We start from the raw sequence: 15,993 nt of genomic DNA, 5'->3' as shown, positions 1-15,993 counted from the left end.
TGGTATTTGTGAGAGGCCAAAAGGGCCCCATCTTACCGAATTTAAATAGTTCAAATAGCCGACCTACAAGCTCACAACGTGTCGATGTAGATCGGCTATTTGAACTATTTTCAAATGTTTTTCAAATTTGTTAAAAAATGGCAAAAAAGTTTATACATGAGGTCTAAGGCACAAGATGTGTTGTGAGCTTGTAGATCTGCTAATTTTGCTAGTTTTAAATATGTTTAAAGTGGTGAAGTCTGTCTATAAATATTTCTCCAATGAAAAGTATTAACAAGAGCTTGTGACTAAATAACTACATTTTATCCATTGGAACGCAGGTTTTTTTTTTTACATTTCCTGAAAAGTGCTGGGTTTCCACCCGACAACAGCGATTACAGAAGACCATTTTCCAAATTCTTAATTAGTTTTACATTTTGGGGGGAAAAAAAGCCAATTTAACATTGAGGCCTGTGTCACACAGCATTTTCAATTAATCTCTATGTATGGGTTAAAGTAGTCTCGGGTAGCCAGACCCCACAGAAAATGAAAAACAGCGACCTCTGCTGTTTCTGATTTAATCTGTTCTTGAGAGATTAGGGTTAAAGTGATTCTGATACTATATTATCAACCAATTTAGCTGAGAACCCCCTGGAACCCTTCCAAGGACCCCTGTGGGTCCCCGGACCCCACTTTGAGGACCAGTGAACTAAGACACTTGGGGCCTTGTTCAGACTGTCAGCCCAAATGTGATTTTGTATCCAGATTGGAGTTTTATATATGGACCATTCTACCGAATTTGTTGAAATTGCAGTCCCACAATGAAAAAAATATTTTAAAAAACAATGAAGTAGTCAGACCTTACATGTGTACTAATATCATCTTATGATCTATTTAATCACAATGCATTAATTGAGATAGAACAAAATGTAATATATACAAATATATACTTTATATGTTACTTCATATTGGGAGGTGGCTGTCCCAACCCCTAACTCCTAAATTTCAATTCATGAAAACAATATCTAAATGATTTTTGTCAATTTATTACATTTTGTTTTTAAATACATCCTTTATATTTATCAATGAAGGGAAGTTGAAATATTAAGATTGATTTTGTGGATTTTCTTTAAATTAAAAAACATTATATAAAAAAAGCTGTCCCATGATTTCACGTCACTACCGAAACACAATGAGTTTTACTCCATAGGTGGAGCCTGGTTTTAGCCACACTCCCACACTTTCCACCAAGAAATGACATAGACTTCCTGTTCATCATGGCCACCTGGTGAGTAGCTAGTTTACTTCAGTCAGAATTAAATGTCTTCCAAAGTCTGAAAATCAGTGTGTATTTTTAAGGATTGTCACTACCGAACACATCATTTCTGCAATTATAAACTCCTTTTGGGTTTCACTTCAAATGTGATGTTTTTTATCCATGTACAACTGCTGAAAGATGTGTTTGCAAGCCATGTCTTGCCTAGCATTGTTGAGTTAAGCTAAAAACTAGCTAAAATTGTCACTACCAAAACATATTTAAGTTTCGGTAGTGACATCATTGTTTCGGTAGTGACAACATTGGATGTTCATGCTTTTGAGACATTATTAAAGTAAGTTTTTCAAACATGTACATAATTGTAACATGTAGGCTACATTCTATTTCATCATGTGGTTTTGCAGGGAGAGATAAAACGCCTAAATGCCAAAACAAAATGTAAAAAGTGGGGCAGAGGGAGACAGGCAAAGGAGATGGAGAAGTTTTGTTGGGCTTCCACACGACCTAGCACCGAAGGTGATCAGACAGTAGTTATTAACTTGAAGAGTTTGAGCAAAGTTGCAGAAGACCTACACTGTGACACACAGGCTAGCGTCTCATGTATAGGAAGTCACTCCAACACCTCAAGTACATCAGGGACTGGAGTCACATGGTGGTACCTGTGGCTCATGAAGACAGAGGACTATGAAAAAGGAATGCATGAGCATTCGATCTTCTCTACTATGAGAAGTAGAGGAGATCAGTGTCACAAAAGCTGTGATACAAAGATGTGGGCTAGAAGTGTTGTCTGTGTACACCACATATGTGTGTCTGTGTACACGACATATGGTACACTCACAATGTCTTATCGCCTTCCATGAAACATGACCATCCTGCCATTTGTGTTCAACTTCAACCAATTATTTAGTTCCAAAAAATCACTACCAATCAGCTTTAAATTGCCTGAAACGTGCTCCTGACAGGTTTTTGGGGGAACAATTTTTTTTCTGTTTTCGTCACTCGTCACTTTTCGTCACTACCGAAACGGGAAAAAAAATCACAAAAAAATCACTACCAATCAGCTTTAAATTGCCTGAAACGTGCTCCTAACAGGTTTTTGGGGGAACATTTTCTTTTCTGTTTTCGTCACTTGTCACTTTTCGTCACTACCGAAACGAAAAGAAAAAATCACAAAAAAATTACTACCAATCAGCTTTAAATTGCCTGAAACGTGCTCCTAACAGGTTTTTGGGGGAACATTTTTTTTTCTGTTTTCGTCACTACCGAAACGGAAAAGAAAATTCACAAAAAAATCACTACCAATCAGCTTTAAATTGCCTGAAACGTGCTCCTAACAGGTTTTTGGGGGAACAATTTCTTTTCTGTTTTCGTCACTCGTCACTTTTCGTCACTACCGAAACGGAAAAAAAAATTCACAAAAAAATCACTACCAATCAGCTTTAAATTGCCTGAAACGTGCTCCTAACAGGTTTTTGGGGGAACATTTTTTTTTCTGTTTTCGTCACTCGTCACTTTTCGTCACTACCGAAACGGAAAAAAAGAATTCACAAAAAAGTCACCACCAATCAGCTTTAAATAGCCTGAAACGTGCTCCTAACAGGTTTTTGGGGGAACATTTTTTTTTCTGTTTTCGTCACTCGTCACTTTTCGTCACTACCGAAACGGGAAAAAAAAATCACAAAAAAATCACTACCAATCAGCTTTAAATTGCCTGAAACGTGCTCCTAACAGGTTTTTGGGGGAACAATTTATTTTCTGTTTTCGTCACTCGTCACTTTTCGTCACTACCGTAACGGAAAAAAAAAATCACAAAAAAATCACTACCAATCAGCTTTAAATTGCCTGAAACGTGCTCCTAACAGGTTTTTGGGGGAACAATTTCTTTTCTGTTTTCGTCACTCGTCACTTTTCGTCACTACCGAAACGGGAAAAAAAATCCACAAAAAAATCACTACCAATCAGCTTTAAATTGCCTGAAACGTGCTCCTAACAGGTTTTTGGGGGAACATTTTTTTTTCTGTTTTCGTCACTCGTCACTTTTCGTCACTACCGAAACGGAAAAAAAAATTCACAAAAAAATCACTACCAATCAGCTTTAAATTGCCTGAAACGTGCTCCTAACAGGTTTTTGGGGGAACAAATTTGTTTCTGTTTTCGTCACTCGTCACTTTTCGTCACTACCGAAACGGAAAAAAAAATGCACAAAAAAATCACTACCAATCAGCTTTAAATTGCCTGAAACGTGCTCCTAACAGGTTTTTGGGGGAACATTTTTTTTTCTGTTTTCGTCGCTCGTCACTTTTCGTCACTTTTCGTCACTACCGAAACGAAAAAGAAAAATCACAAAAAAATCACTACCAATCAGCTTTAAATTGCCTGAAACGTGCTCCTAACAGGTTTTTGGGGGAACATTTTTTTTTCTGTTTTCGTCACTCGTCACTTTTTGTCACTACCGAAACGGAAAAAAAAAATCACAAAAAAATCACTACCAATCAGCTTTAAATTGCCTGAAACGTGCTCCTAACAGGTTTTTGGGGGAACAATTTTTTTTTCTGTTTTCGTCACTCGTCACTTTTCGTCACTACCGAAACGAAAAAAAAAAATCACAAAAAAATCACTACCAATCAGCTTTAAATTGCCTGAAACGTGCTCCTAACAGGTTTTTGGGGGAACATTTTTTTTTCTGTTTTCGTCACTCGTCACTTTTCGTCACTACCGAAACAAAAAAAAAAAATCACAAAAAAATCACTACCAATCAGCTTTAAATTGCCTGAAACGTGCTCTTAACAGGTTTTTGGGGGAACAATTTTTTTTCTGTTTTCGTCACTTGTCACTTTTCGTCACTACCGAAACGAAAAGAAAAAATCACAAAAAAATTACTACCAATCAGCTTTAAATTGCCTGAAACGTGCTCCTAACAGGTTTTTGGGGGAACATTTTTTTTTCTGTTTTCGTCACTCGTCACTTTTCGTCACTACCGAAACGGAAAAAAAAAATCACTACCAATCAGCTTTAAATTGCCTGAAACGTGCTCCTAACAGGTTTTTGGGGGAACATTTTTTTTTCTGTTTTCGTCACTCGTCACTTTTCGTCACTACCGAAACGGAAAAAAAAAATCACTACCAATCAGCTTTAAATTGCCTGAAACGTGCTCCTAACAGGTTTTTGAGGGAACAATTTTTTTTCTGTTTTCGTCACTCGTCACTTTTCGTCACTACCGAAACGGAAAAAAAAATCCACAAAAAAATCACTACCAATCAGCTTTAAATTGCCTGAAACGTGCTCCTAACAGGTTTTTGGGGGAACATTTTTTTTTCTGTTTTCGTCACTCGTCACTTTTCGTCACTACCGAAACGGAAAAAAAAATTCACAAAAAAATCACTACCAATCAGCTTTAAATTGCCTGAAACGTGCTCCTAACAGGTTTTTGGGGGAACAAATTTTTTTCTGTTTTCGTCACTCGTCACTTTTCGTCACTACCGAAACGGAAAAAAAAATGCACAAAAAAATCACTACCAATCAGCTTTAAATTGCCTGAAACGTGCTCCTAACAGGTTTTTGGGGGAACATTTTTTTTTCTGTTTTCGTCGCTCGTCACTTTTCGTCACTTTTCGTCACTACCGAAACGAAAAAGAAAAATCACAAAAAAATCACTACCAATCAGCTTTAAATTGCCTGAAACGTGCTCCTAACAGGTTTTTGGGGGAACATTTTTTTTTCTGTTTTCGTCACTCGTCACTTTTTGTCACTACCGAAACGGAAAAAAAAAATCACTACCAATCAGCTTTAAATTGCCTGAAACGTGCTCCTAACAGGTTTTTGGGGGAACAATTTTTTTTTCTGTTTTCGTCACTCGTCACTTTTCGTCACTACCGAAACGAAAAAAAAAAAACACAAAAAAATCACTACCAATCAGCTTTAAATTGCCTGAAACGTGCTCCTAACAGGTTTTTGGGGGAACATTTTTTTTTCTGTTTTCGTCACTCGTCACTTTTCGTCACTACCGAAACGAAAAAAAAAAATCACAAAAAAATCACTACCAATCAGCTTTAAATTGCCTGAAACGTGCTCCTAACAGGTTTTTGGGGGAACAATTTTTTTTCTGTTTTCGTCACTTGTCACTTTTCGTCACTACCGAAACGAAAAGAAAAAATCACAAAAAAATTACTACCAATCAGCTTTAAATTGCCTGAAACGTGCTCCTAACAGGTTTTTGGGGGAACATTTTTTTTTCTGTTTTCGTCACTCGTCACTTTTCGTCACTACCGAAACGAAAAAAAAAAAAACACAGAAAAATCACTACCAATCAGCTTTAAATTGCCTGAAACGTGCTCCTAACAGGTTTTTGGGGGAACATTTTTTTTTCTGTTTTCGTCACTCGTCACTTTTCGTCACTACCGAAACGAAAAAAAAAAATCACAAAAAAATCACTACCAATCAGCTTTAAATTGCCTGAAACGTGCTCCTAACAGGTTTTTGGGGGAACAATTTTTTTTCTGTTTTCGTCACTTGTCACTTTTCGTCACTACCGAAACGAAAAGAAAAAATCACAAAAAAATTACTACCAATCAGCTTTAAATTGCCTGAAACGTGCTCCTAACAGGTTTTTGGGGGAACATTTTTTTTTCTGTTTTCGCCACTCGTCACTTTTCGTCACTACCGAAACGGAAAAAAAAAATCACAAACAAATCACTACCAATCAGCTTTAAATTGCCTGAAACGTGCTCCTAACAGGTTTTTGGGGGAACATTTTTTTTTCTGTTTTCGTCACTCGTCACTTTTCGTCACTACCAAAACGGAAAAAAAAAATCACTACCAATCAGCTTTAAATTGCCTGAAACGTGCTCCTAACAGGTTTTTGGGGGAACATTTTTTTTTCTGTTTTCGTCACTCGTCACTTTTCGTCACTACCGAAACGGAAAAAAAAAATCACTACCAATCAGCTTTAAATTGCCTGAAACGTGCTCCTAACAGGTTTTTGAGGGAACAATTTTTTTTCTGTTTTCGTCACTCGTCACTTTTCGTCACTACCGAAACGGAAAAAAAAATGCACAAAAAAATCACTACCAATCAGCTTTAAATTGCCTGAAACGTGCTCCTAACAGGTTTTTGGGGGAACATTTTTTTTTCTGTTTTCGTCACTCGTCACTTTTCGTCACTACCGAAACGGAAAAAAAAAATCACTACCAATCAGCTTTAAATTGCCTGAAACGTGCTCCTAACAGGTTTTTGAGGGAACAATTTTTTTTCTGTTTTCGTCACTCGTCACTTTTCGTCACTACCGAAACGGAAAAAAAAATCCACAAAAAAATCACTACCAATCAGCTTTAAATTGCCTGAAACGTGCTCCTAACAGGTTTTTGGGGGAACATTTTTTTTTCTGTTTTCGTCACTCGTCACTTTTCGTCACTACCGAAACGGAAAAAAAAATTCACAAAAAAATCACTACCAATCAGCTTTAAATTGCCTGAAACGTGCTCCTAACAGGTTTTTGGGGGAACAAATTTTTTTCTGTTTTCGTCACTCGTCACTTTTCGTCACTACCGAAACGGAAAAAAAAATGCACAAAAAAATCACTACCAATCAGCTTTAAATTGCCTGAAACGTGCTCCTAACAGGTTTTTGGGGGAACATTTTTTTTTCTGTTTTCGTCGCTCGTCACTTTTCGTCACTTTTCGTCACTACCGAAACGAAAAAGAAAAATCACAAAAAAATCACTACCAATCAGCTTTAAATTGCCTGAAACGTGCTCCTAACAGGTTTTTGGGGGAACATTTTTTTTTCTGTTTTCGTCACTCGTCACTTTTTGTCACTACCGAAACGGAAAAAAAAAATCACAAAAAAATCACTACCAATCAGCTTTAAATTGCCTGAAACGTGCTCCTAACAGGTTTTTGGGGGAACAATTTTTTTTTCTGTTTTCGTCACTCGTCACTTTTCGTCACTACCGAAACGAAAAAAAAAAAACACAAAAAAATCACTACCAATCAGCTTTAAATTGCCTGAAACGTGCTCCTAACAGGTTTTTGGGGGAACATTTTTTTTTCTGTTTTCGTCACTCGTCACTTTTCGTCACTACCGAAACGAAAAAAAAAAATCACAAAAAAATCACTACCAATCAGCTTTAAATTGCCTGAAACGTGCTCCTAACAGGTTTTTGGGGGAACAATTTTTTTTCTGTTTTCGTCACTTGTCACTTTTCGTCACTACCGAAACGAAAAGAAAAAATCACAAAAAAATTACTACCAATCAGCTTTAAATTGCCTGAAACGTGCTCCTAACAGGTTTTTGGGGGAACATTTTTTTTTCTGTTTTCGCCACTCGTCACTTTTCGTCACTACCGAAACGGAAAAAAAAAATCACAAAAAAATCACTACCAATCAGCTTTAAATTGCCTGAAACGTGCTCCTAACAGGTTTTTGGGGGAACATTTTTTTTTCTGTTTTCGTCACTCGTCACTTTTCGTCACTACCAAAACGGAAAAAAAAAATCACTACCAATCAGCTTTAAATTGCCTGAAACGTGCTCCTAACAGGTTTTTGGGGGAACATTTTTTTTTCTGTTTTCGTCACTCGTCACTTTTCGTCACTACCGAAACGGAAAAAAAAAATCACTACCAATCAGCTTTAAATTGCCTGAAACGTGCTCCTAACAGGTTTTTGAGGGAACAATTTTTTTTCTGTTTTCGTCACTCGTCACTTTTCGTCACTACCGAAACGGAAAAAAAAATGCACAAAAAAATCACTACCAATCAGCTTTAAATTGCCTGAAACGTGCTCCTAACAGGTTTTTGGGGGAACATTTTTTTTTCTGTTTTCGTCACTCGTCACTTTTCGTCACTACCGAAACGGGAAAGAAAATTCACAAAAAAATCACTACCAATCAGCTTTAAATTGCCTGAAACGTGCTCCTAACAGGTTTTTGGGGGAACATTTTTTTTTCTGTTTTCGTCACTCGTCACTTTTCGTCACTACCGAAACGGGAAAGAAAATTCACAAAAAAATCACTACCAATCAGCTTTAAATTGCCTGAAACGTGCTCCTAACAGGTTTTTGGGGGAACATTTTTTTTTCTGTTTTCGTCACTCGTCACTTTTCGTCACTACCAAAACGGAAAAAAAAAATCACTACCAATCAGCTTTAAATTGCCTGAAACGTGCTCCTAACAGGTTTTTGGGGGAACATTTTTTTTTCTGTTTTCGTCACTCGTCACTTTTCGTCACTACCGAAACGGAAAAAAAAAATCACTACCAATCAGCTTTAAATTGCCTGAAACGTGCTCCTAACAGGTTTTTGAGGGAACAATTTTTTTTCTGTTTTCGTCACTCGTCACTTTTCGTCACTACCGAAACGGAAAAAAAAATGCACAAAAAAATCACTACCAATCAGCTTTAAATTGCCTGAAACGTGCTCCTAACAGGTTTTTGGGGGAACATTTTTTTTTCTGTTTTCATCACTCGTCACTTTTCGTCACTACCGAAACGAAAAAAAAAAATCACAAAAAAATCACTACCAATCAGCTTTAAATTGCCTGAAACGTGCTCCTAACAGGTTTTTGGGGGAACAATTTTTTTTCTGTTTTCGTCACTTGTCACTTTTCGTCACTACCGAAACGAAAAGAAAAAATCACAAAAAAATTACTACCAATCAGCTTTAAATTGCCTGAAACGTGCTCCTAACAGGTTTTTGGGGGAACATTTTTTTTTCTGTTTTCGCCACTCGTCACTTTTCGTCACTACCGAAACGGAAAAAAAAAATCACAAAAAAATCACTACCAATCAGCTTTAAATTGCCTGAAACGTGCTCCTAACAGGTTTTTGGGGGAACATTTTTTTTCTGTTTTCGTCACTCGTCACTTTTCGTCACTACCAAAACGGAAAAAAAAAATCACTACCAATCAGCTTTAAATTGCCTGAAACGTGCTCCTAACAGGTTTTTGGGGGAACATTTTTTTTTCTGTTTTCGTCACTCGTCACTTTTCGTCACTACCGAAACGGAAAAAAAAAATCACTACCAATCAGCTTTAAATTGCCTGAAACGTGCTCCTAACAGGTTTTTGAGGGAACAATTTTTTTTCTGTTTTCGTCACTCGTCACTTTTCGTCACTACCGAAACGGAAAAAAAAATGCACAAAAAAATCACTACCAATCAGCTTTAAATTGCCTGAAACGTGCTCCTAACAGGTTTTTGGGGGAACATTTTTTTTTCTGTTTTCGTCACTCGTCACTTTTCGTCACTACCGAAACGGGAAAGAAAATTCACAAAAAAATCACTACCAATCAGCTTTAAATTGCCTGAAACGTGCTCCTAACAGGTTTTTGGGGGAACATTTTTTTTTCTGTTTTCGTCACTCGTCACTTTTCGTCACTACCGAAACGGGAAAGAAAATTCACAAAAAAATCACTACCAATCAGCTTTAAATTGCCTGAAACGTGCTCCTAACAGGTTTTTGGGGGAACATTTTTTTTTCTGTTTTCGTCACTCGTCACTTTTCGTCACTACCAAAACGGAAAAAAAAAATCACTACCAATCAGCTTTAAATTGCCTGAAACGTGCTCCTAACAGGTTTTTGGGGGAACATTTTTTTTTCTGTTTTCGTCACTCGTCACTTTTCGTCACTACCGAAACGGAAAAAAAAAATCACTACCAATCAGCTTTAAATTGCCTGAAACGTGCTCCTAACAGGTTTTTGAGGGAACAATTTTTTTTCTGTTTTCGTCACTCGTCACTTTTCGTCACTACCGAAACGGAAAAAAAAATGCACAAAAAAATCACTACCAATCAGCTTTAAATTGCCTGAAACGTGCTCCTAACAGGTTTTTGGGGGAACATTTTTTTTTCTGTTTTCGTCACTCGTCACTTTTCGTCACTACCGAAACGAAAAAAAAAAATCACAAAAAAATCACTACCAATCAGCTTTAAATTGCCTGAAACGTGCTCCTAACAGGTTTTTGGGGGAACAATTTTTTTTCTGTTTTCGTCACTTGTCACTTTTCGTCACTACCGAAACGAAAAGAAAAAATCACAAAAAAATTACTACCAATCAGCTTTAAATTGCCTGAAACGTGCTCCTAACAGGTTTTTGGGGGAACATTTTTTTTTCTGTTTTCGCCACTCGTCACTTTTCGTCACTACCGAAACGGAAAAAAAAAATCACAAAAAAATCACTACCAATCAGCTTTAAATTGCCTGAAACGTGCTCCTAACAGGTTTTTGGGGGAACATTTTTTTTTCTGTTTTCGTCACTCGTCACTTTTCGTCACTACCAAAACGGAAAAAAAAAATCACTACCAATCAGCTTTAAATTGCCTGAAACGTGCTCCTAACAGGTTTTTGGGGGAACATTTTTTTTTCTGTTTTCGTCACTCGTCACTTTTCGTCACTACCGAAACGGAAAAAAAAAATCACTACCAATCAGCTTTAAATTGCCTGAAACGTGCTCCTAACAGGTTTTTGAGGGAACAATTTTTTTTCTGTTTTCGTCACTCGTCACTTTTCGTCACTACCGAAACGGAAAAAAAAATGCACAAAAAAATCACTACCAATCAGCTTTAAATTGCCTGAAACGTGCTCCTAACAGGTTTTTGGGGGAACATTTTTTTTTCTGTTTTCGTCACTCGTCACTTTTCGTCACTACCGAAACGGGAAAGAAAATTCACAAAAAAATCACTACCAATCAGCTTTAAATTGCCTGAAACGTGCTCCTAACAGGTTTTTGGGGGAACATTTTTTTTTCTGTTTTCGTCACTCGTCACTTTTCGTCACTACCGAAACGGGAAAGAAAATTCACAAAAAAATCACTACCAATCAGCTTTAAATTGCCTGAAACGTGCTCCTAACAGGTTTTTGGGGGAACATTTTTTTTTCTGTTTTCGTCACTCGTCACTTTTCGTCACTACCAAAACGGAAAAAAAAAATCACTACCAATCAGCTTTAAATTGCCTGAAACGTGCTCCTAACAGGTTTTTGGGGGAACATTTTTTTTTCTGTTTTCGTCACTCGTCACTTTTCGTCACTACCGAAACGGAAAAAAAAAATCACTACCAATCAGCTTTAAATTGCCTGAAACGTGCTCCTAACAGGTTTTTGAGGGAACAATTTTTTTTCTGTTTTCGTCACTCGTCACTTTTCGTCACTACCGAAACGGAAAAAAAAATGCACAAAAAAATCACTACCAATCAGCTTTAAATTGCCTGAAACGTGCTCCTAACAGGTTTTTGGGGGAACATTTTTTTTTCTGTTTTCATCACTCGTCACTTTTCGTCACTACCGAAACGAAAAAAAAAAATCACAAAAAAATCACTACCAATCAGCTTTAAATTGCCTGAAACGTGCTCCTAACAGGTTTTTGGGGGAACAATTTTTTTTCTGTTTTCGTCACTTGTCACTTTTCGTCACTACCGAAACGAAAAGAAAAAATCACAAAAAAATTACTACCAATCAGCTTTAAATTGCCTGAAACGTGCTCCTAACAGGTTTTTGGGGGAACATTTTTTTTTCTGTTTTCGCCACTCGTCACTTTTCGTCACTACCGAAACGGAAAAAAAAAATCACAAAAAAATCACTACCAATCAGCTTTAAATTGCCTGAAACGTGCTCCTAACAGGTTTTTGGGGGAACATTTTTTTTCTGTTTTCGTCACTCGTCACTTTTCGTCACTACCAAAACGGAAAAAAAAAATCACTACCAATCAGCTTTAAATTGCCTGAAACGTGCTCCTAACAGGTTTTTGGGGGAACATTTTTTTTTCTGTTTTCGTCACTCGTCACTTTTCGTCACTACCGAAACGGAAAAAAAAAATCACTACCAATCAGCTTTAAATTGCCTGAAACGTGCTCCTAACAGGTTTTTGAGGGAACAATTTTTTTTCTGTTTTCGTCACTCGTCACTTTTCGTCACTACCGAAACGGAAAAAAAAATGCACAAAAAAATCACTACCAATCAGCTTTAAATTGCCTGAAACGTGCTCCTAACAGGTTTTTGGGGGAACATTTTTTTTTCTGTTTTCGTCACTCGTCACTTTTCGTCACTACCGAAACGGGAAAGAAAATTCACAAAAAAATCACTACCAATCAGCTTTAAATTGCCTGAAACGTGCTCCTAACAGGTTTTTGGGGGAACATTTTTTTTTCTGTTTTCGTCACTCGTCACTTTTCGTCACTACCGAAACGGGAAAGAAAATTCACAAAAAAATCACTACCAATCAGCTTTAAATTGCCTGAAACGTGCTCCTAACAGGTTTTTGGGGGAACATTTTTTTTTCTGTTTTCGTCACTCGTCACTTTTCGTCACTACCAAAACGGAAAAAAAAAATCACTACCAATCAGCTTTAAATTGCCTGAAACGTGCTCCTAACAGGTTTTTGGGGGAACATTTTTTTTTCTGTTTTCGTCACTCGTCACTTTTCGTCACTACCGAAACGGAAAAAAAAAATCACTACCAATCAGCTTTAAATTGCCTGAAACGTGCTCCTAACAGGTTTTTGAGGGAACAATTTTTTTTCTGTTTTCGTCACTCGTCACTTTTCGTCACTACCGAAACGGAAAAAAAAATGCACAAAAAAATCACTACCAATCAGCTTTAAATTGCCTGAAACGTGCTCCTAACAGGTTTTTGGGGGAACATTTTTTTTTCTGTTTTCGTCACTCGTCACTTTTCGTCACTACCGAAACGGGAAAGAAAATTCACAAAAAAATCACTACCAATCAGCTTTAAATTGCCTGAAACGTGCTCCTAACAGGTTTTTGGGGGAACATTTTTTTTTCTGTTTTCGTCACTCGTCACTTTTCGTCACTACCGAAACGGAAAAGAAAATTCACAAAAAAATCACTACCAATCAGCTTTAAATTGCCTGAAACGTGCTCCTAACAGGTTTTTGGGGGAACAATTTCTTTTCTGTTTTCGTCACTCGTCACTTTTCGTCACTACCGAAACGGAAAAAAAAATTCACAAAAAAATCACTACCAATCAGCTTTAAATTGCCTGAAACGTGCTCCTAACAGGTTTTTGGGGGAACATTTTTTTTTCTGTTTTCGTCACTCGTCACTTTTCGTCACTACCGAAACGGAAAAAAAAAATCACAAAAAAATCACTACCAATCAGCTTTAAATTGCCTGAAACGTGCTCCTAACAGATTTTTGGGGGAACAATTTTTTTTCTGTTTTCGTCACTTGTCACTTTTCGTCACTACCGAAACGAAAAAAAAAAATCACAAAAAAAATCACTACCAATCAGCTTTAAATTGCCTGAAACGTGCTCCTAACAGATTTTTGGGGGAATTTTTTTTTTTCTGTTTTCGTCACTTGTCACTTTTCGTCACTACCGAAACGAAAAAAAAAATCACAAAAAAATCACTACCAATCAGCTTTAAATTGCCTGAAACGTGCTCCTAACAGGTTTTTGGGGGAACATTTTTTTTTCTGTTTTCGTCACTTGTCACTTTTCGTCACTACCGAAACGGAAAAAAAAAACACAAAAAAATCACTACCAATCAGCTTTAAATTGCCTGAAACGTGCTCCTAACAGGTTTTTGGGGGAACAATTTCTTTTCTGTTTTCGTCACTTGTCACTTTTCGTCACTACCGAAACGGAAAAAAAAAATCACAAAAAAATCACTACCAATCAGCTTTAAATTGCCTGAAACGTGCTCCTAACAGGTTTTTGGGGGAACAATTTTTTTTTCTGTTTTCGTCACTCGTCACTTTTCGTCACTACCGAAACGGAAAAAAAAATTCACAAAAAAATCACTACCAATCAGCTTTAAATTGCCTGAAACGTGCTCCTAACAGGTTTTTGGGGGAACAATTTCTTTTCTGTTTTCGTCACTCGTCACTTTTCGTCACTACCGAAACGGGAAAAAAAAATCACAAAAAAATCACTACCAATCAGCTTTAAATTTCCTGAAACGTGCTCCTAACAGGTTTTTGGGGGAACAATTTTTTTTCTGTTTTCGTCACTCGTCACTTTTCGTCACTACCGAAACGGGAAAAAATGCACAAAAAAATCACTACCAATCAGCTTTAAATTGCCTGAAACGTGCTCCTAACAGGTTTTTGGGGGAACAATTTTTTTTCTGTTTTTGTCACTCGTCACTAGTCGTCACTACCGAAACGGGAAAAAAAATCAACTTTAAATTGCCTGAAACGTACTCCTAACAGGTTTTTGGGGGAACATTTTTTTTTTCGTTTAGTTAGTGACACCATTGTGTCACTACCGAAACTGAAAAAAAAATTACTAAGTCCAGAGCTCGATGAATGTTAGGGACCAAAAAAAAAGTCACTACCAATCAACTTTAAATTGCCTGAAACGTACTCCTAACAGGTTTTTGGGGGAACTTTTTTTTTTTCGTTTCGGTAGTGTCACTACCGAAACGGAAAAAAAATTACTAAGTCCAGAGCTCGATGAATGTTAGGGACCAAAAAAAAAGTCACTACCAATCAACTTTAAATTGCCTGAAACGTACTCCTAACAGGTTTTTGGGGGAACTTTTTTTTTCCGTTTCGGTAGTGTCACTACCGAAACGAAAAAAAAATTACTAAGTCCAGAGCTCGATGAATGTTAGGGACCAAAAAAAAAGTCACTACCAATCAACTTTAAATTGCCTGAAACGTACTCCTAACAGGTTTTTGGGGGAACAATTTTTTTTTCGTTTCGGTAGTGACACTACCGAAACGGAAAAAAAATTACTAAGTCCAGAGCTCGATGAATGTTAGGGACCAAAAAAAAAGGCACTACCAATCAACTTTAAATTGCCTGAAACGTACTCCTAACAGGTTTTTGGGGGAACATTTTTTTTTTCGTTTCGGTAGTGTCACTACCGAAACGGAAAAAAAAATACTAAGTCCAGAGCTCGATGAATGTTAGGGACCAAAAAAAAAGTCACTACCAATCAACTTTAAATTGCCTGAAACGTACTCCTAACAGGTTTTTGGGGGAACATTTTTTTCCCCGTTTCGGTAGTGTATAGTATATATAGTGTATAGAATCGGCCTCAGGTCCTAACGGGTTGGAAAAGGAATGGTAAATTGGACATACAAGGTTTCCACCTTGAAAGCGGCGGGTGGCATTGAGGTCTGTGCTTTTCATGATAATCAGTATGCCAGGAGTGATGCAGTGCATGATTAATGGTTCTCTCGGTGCAGTAGACTGGAATGTGGGCACTGGGGCTCTGAACTGTAATGAATACTGAGGGGGGAAAAGCCAGAATTTTATTCCAATAACCACATCATGTACACAGAACACAATGGGAGATCATGTAGTCATTGGAAACAAAAAACAATTTTCTCGTCACTCAGCCTTATGAATTCTAATCACAACGAAACGTGAACAAAGTGAGGGGGCAAGTCGTTGACCCGTTCAAATCCATGTTTGTTCCCACACTGAATTCCAATGGGCTTTCACTCCATTTTCCCATTGGAAATAATAATAATTCTAAACAATAGGGCTGGGTGGTATGACTTCAAATCAATATCACAATTATTTCACACTTTTTGCTCCATTAGGCCTACCATTAATGGATGAGATATACACACACACACACACACACACACACACACACACACACACACAATATAGGCGATCTATGTACAAGTACATGCTCACAACGCATCGTAGATCAGCTATTTTCACTACCTTTGTGCAACACTCTTGTATGACGAAATAGGGCATTCATTTACAAAAGAAATAAAAGATACAGGGTTTCTGCGCGACAGCAACAATCTTTGGTTGCCAATTCATTCA

The sequence above is a fragment of the Gymnoscopelus microlampas genome, assembly GCF_963454915.1.
Source record: "Gymnoscopelus microlampas genome assembly, chromosome: 6".
NCBI classification, from domain to species: Eukaryota; Metazoa; Chordata; class Actinopteri; order Myctophiformes; family Myctophidae; genus Gymnoscopelus; species Gymnoscopelus microlampas.
This window is presented reverse-complemented; position numbering follows the sequence as displayed.